The following is a 4,559-nucleotide window of genomic DNA, read 5'->3' as shown; positions in this document are numbered from 1 at the left end:
CCCCCCAAGATTTTTGGAAGCAACATGTGAAATCCTTAAAGATTTCTACCCACAGGATGTCATTACCTTCTGCAACCATCGTCTGCTTTGGTAAAGGAGGAGGAGATGTTTGTTTAAAAGGTGTTTTAAAATGAAGTGACATTTCAGGAAAGGGTCTGTTGTTAGGTCCTTATAGGAAGTGAGAACAGGAAAGAAGAAACGAGTTAATCACTCCATGTGTCCAGGGGGAGAAGGAGGCAAGGAGAGAGCGAAGACAAGGAGATTCCCAGAGTTTATCCCCGAGGATGCCAGGAGAAAGCCAGCAGGGACGAGCATCAGCCCAGAGACCTTTATCCTCACGGCWGGAAGACAACTGGGGCTCACCAACGAACAAGGGAACTCTTCCTCTCGAGCAGGGCTGTGGAGCAGAGAAAATCAAGTGAGGGAGGCAACCCCCACAGTCCTGAGAGCCCTCCCCATCCCAACTCYTGCACAGGGCATGGAGAGGTTCCAAACACAGGGAGCAGTGACATGAGGCTACTCAGGTACTGTCCCCTTCCCTGTGAACACGGCATGGGCAGGAGCCACTGACCTTCCAAACTCACCCTGTGCACAGACCTGGGGTTAAACTCAGCTCCTTGGCTGCATTTATGAACAGAACTCTGTAAGAAAACATAAGCTCCTTAAGCAATTTAGTCTCAAGTGTGATGCCACTTACCTAAATATTTGATCTCAGCTGGGTGGAGTATTTTAATAAGGCAGAGCTTTATCACCGCACCTCAAACTAGCAGGAAAGGTGCAACTAAAATCAGATCTCTGCACTCCAGCACAAACAGCAAAGGCTCTGACTAAAGCTCACTGCTGCAGACAGTGTATTTTTTAAATTAAGCTCCAGTGCTGCTGGTTTTCTCTGTGCTTCTCTGTATCTTTGCTTCCCAACATTGGGACTCAGGAAACCTGATGCAGGCATTCAAGTTCCTTTAGACCAAAGACATGGTCCTTGCCCAGTGTCTGCATTCAGGGCCAGGTTGGACAGGGCTTGGAGCAACCTGGTCTACTGGGAGGTGTCCCTGCCCATAGTGAGGGGCTGGGACTGGATAAGCTCTGAGGTCCCTTCCAACACAAACCATTCTGGGATYCAATGAACTYCCACCCTTCTAAGAGTTGAGTCTGACAAATGGTCCAGCAGYGACAGCACTTTGCCAAACACTACAGACCCAAACCCAGTGTCACCATGAAGGTTCAAACCCACAACTCCCAGCACCTGGAGAGGAGCTCTTATCACCTGGCTTTGCACTAAAGGACAAAGTTCATTCTTCCTCTTGCAGTCAAGCAGGAGAAGAAAAAAAAGAATTCTCACAAGAGACAGGAAAAGACCCAAACTGGGAATGCTGTGCAGTTCCCAACCTACTATGGGACTGTGTGTTTCTGACCCCAGCAGTCTGAGCTGTTCATGTGTTTTGGGTTTTTTTTTCATAGATCTGTTATGGGATAAAAAAAATTAAATAAGGGATTGGAGAAGAAGCCAAAACTTRGAACTTCTTCCTCCCAACTTCAAACTTGAAACTTTCTCCTCCGAACTTCAATTCCCTCCTAAGATCCACCCTGCCATCCTCTACTCGGGTCCCAAACTTGCCCACAGCCAGGCTGGGTGGTCCCAACCCACCATGGGCTCTACCCAGCGCTTCTGCTCTCTGAATTAATCCATAGGTTGAGCCATCCTTAGGAGCCCACTGCACATTCTGGGTGCTCCCAAAGCTCAGCACTCAGGAGAGGAGCTCCAAGCCRGGCTTCCCAGGGAATCCCTGCCAGCTGCTGGCTCCCGTTCAGGCTGGGGRTGCGCAAGCTGCAGGTTCAGCGACTGCAGGTTCACACGGGGCTGAGCTGCCCTTGCCTGGGGCAGCTGTCATTGGTCCCAGCAGCCTCTCCACCTCCAGGCTCTCCYTCCCTCTCCCTCCCGCGTGTGCCAAGGAGTGCAGTCACTTGGATCAGGAAAACAATGCTGGAAAGACGACACCACAATGGTAACCAACGCAGTGAAGTAAATAGATCCGGAAATACTTCCAGCTTCGTGAGCTGAGCTAACTCCCTGAGGAGGAAGGATCACCCCATGGAGGACCAAGGAAGCAGCAGCACATGAGAAGAGAGCAAACCCAGCGGTGCCCTGGCATCGTCCCGATTGATGGAGTGACCAGAACACACTCAGCAGCCAGCACCACTCCATGTTTGCATTCCCATTCCCACCTGTTCCCCAGCTTGCTCCTGGTCCCAGGGAGAGACACATCGGGAATCCGGGGCTGGGGAAGGGAAAACATCCCCCTCAGTCTGCATTTTTTTCCTGCATGGCTCAGTGTCCAGAGGGAATTCACAGTGCCAAGTGTGCAGGCAGCTCTGAGGCACAACAAAAAACAGCCATGGCAACCAAACCTGCAAAATGGTCAGAATCCCACAAGGGGACAGCACTTTTAAGTTGGGACAGGATTAGGCTCATCCTGAATGAAAAAAACACAGCCTTAGAAAACTTTTCATTTCCTCAGACTTCAATACATGAAGAGCTGCTTAAGCAGCCTGGAGGGCTCCAGAATCTGGTGGCAATTAGGATCTTCAGTTAGAGCTTTGGGTTAAGTAAGCTTTTTTTGCTCATGTGTTTTATTTAGGACAAATTCCTGTCTCTCACCTGGCCATACACAATCATGGAAGGCTTGGGGTGGAAGGCAGCCTAAAGATCATCTTGTTCCACCCCCTGCCATTCAGTGTGGTGTAGGAAACAAAATAGAAGAAGAAAGGTTGTTATTAGATACATCTTTCTTGGCCTGAGCTGAGGTTCCTYAAGACAGGCACCTTGTGTCCAGGTGTGCTCCTCCAAACAGCTGGATTTGGCATTTTCCTAGGCAAAACATTCCCTCAAGTTCTGCTGCTAAAAATAAATAGGATCATCAACTTTTACAACCACCCTCAAAGTGACACTTCAAGCGATGTAAGCTGATGGAAGCACTGTTTTGTACCATGATGAGGGGGAGAAATGATCTTGAAATGATCTTTCTGTGTTACCCTTTCACACAAAAATAAGAAGAATAGGTGTTAACTCTGCTCATTAATTCCAATATCTACTAAATAGATTACAAAATTAAAAAAAATCTGGTAAGCTCCCAACTTTGCAAACAGCAGGGAAAGAATCCAAGTGAGTCAAAGTCCAAAACCAGAGAAATTCGAAGTTTAATATTTACTTCAAGCAAATATTTCACCACTTTTTTTCAAAGCCAAAGAGAGCAGAGGAAAAAAAGAACAAACCACGTGCAGTTTAAAATACATTAAAGTGCAGTAGAATTAAAAATGCTGCACACTGACACCCCAGAATAAGGAGGAGACACAGAGTTTGTATATGTACGTATATTTATAAAAGGATATATACATAYGTGCGGGAGGAGATAGATATATAGAAAGAGACACTTACATAATGGCATATATATATATTTATATATAAYGGCTTATTCACTGTCATGGGTGGAGACACATACTTTGTGTGTGTGTATATATATATGTTATAAATATATTATAGTGTTGGCTTTCGCAAATACTAAGATGAGTGCTATGTGTGTGTTAAACACTTATTGTAGTGTTAATTCTCGCAGAGATTAAAGGTAGATGCTATGTGTTGTAAATCATGATATAATATTGTCTTATTTGTAGAAGAAGTTTAGTTAATTTTTTTTATATTATGGCAAAAACTGTACAAAAGCTGCAAAGAAAGTCACCAAAAATCCCCTGAATGGGGCCCTGATGGCAATGGTCCTTAARGATAAGAAGCAGCTCAGAGCTGGGGAAAAGAATGCATACATTCACAAGGATGCTTAGCACCTTCCGGGTGGGGAGGCCATCGCCCCAGGGCTATCAACTGCCAGGTCAGCACAGACCCTGACAGCSAAAGGGTGGGGGTGGAAGGAACAGAGGCCTTTGGAAAAAATACCTGGTCGGAAGAACTTGTAAAAACATCCATTGTTTGCGACAAAAGGAACCTGGCTGAYGGGACCCCTCAACCTTCAGACAACCATATCTGCAATGGRCAGGCCAGGGGGCTCGTGACCCATTAGGGGCCACTGCTAKGGACACTTCCCTATCGACAATKATCATCTGCTGAAACTAYGGAACAGGGGTCACGACCCCAGRGACCTAAAAAATTCAATGCTCATGCTTTAAAAAGGCGGATCTATGTTAAAACAGTTCTGGAAAAGTTTGAATATGCATAAATGTCTATGAATAGGTATTAGGYTGATGCAATACGAAAYGTATTTAAAGATGCCTCTCGTCAATAGCCAGCATGCCTGTGGCAGATCGCCAAGCACCCGACGTTGTGTTCTTTTGCTTTTATGTACCCTACTGTCATTTACCAAAACCCTTTAAATTTTAGCAAGAAAGTGAATCTCGTTTTTCAYATATATATATGTTTGTATATATGCATATATGTATAGATGAAATACAAATAAATATGTGCATATACACACATATTATGATTATATATATATAAACATACACATATATAATGGCATATATATGTATATAGTAATTTATTCATTCATATA

The 4,559-nt window shown here is 45.1% G+C and overlaps 1 protein-coding gene across 1 annotated transcript in view; it reads right to left on the bottom strand.

Moving 5' to 3' along the window:
• Window positions 1-4,559, bottom strand: part of GART (phosphoribosylglycinamide formyltransferase, phosphoribosylglycinamide synthetase, phosphoribosylaminoimidazole synthetase) — a 38,671-nt gene that overhangs the window by 32,915 nt on the left and 1,197 nt on the right. Inside the window, exons 2-3 of the mRNA XM_057383316.1 lie at window positions 585-641; window positions 328-397 (exon numbers count right to left, since the gene is read on the bottom strand). The gene's annotated coding sequence lies outside the window, so the exon portion shown is untranslated. The remainder of the gene's footprint in view (window positions 1-327; window positions 398-584; window positions 642-4,559) is intronic.

The sequence above is a fragment of the Malurus melanocephalus genome, unplaced genomic scaffold, assembly GCF_030028575.1.
Source record: "Malurus melanocephalus ecotype Western Australia unplaced genomic scaffold, MMel_1.1 scaffold_623, whole genome shotgun sequence".
In the NCBI taxonomy this organism is placed as follows: Eukaryota; Metazoa; Chordata; class Aves; order Passeriformes; family Maluridae; genus Malurus; species Malurus melanocephalus.
The sequence above is the reverse complement of the archived record's forward strand: the minus strand, read 5'-3'. Positions and strand labels throughout refer to the sequence as shown.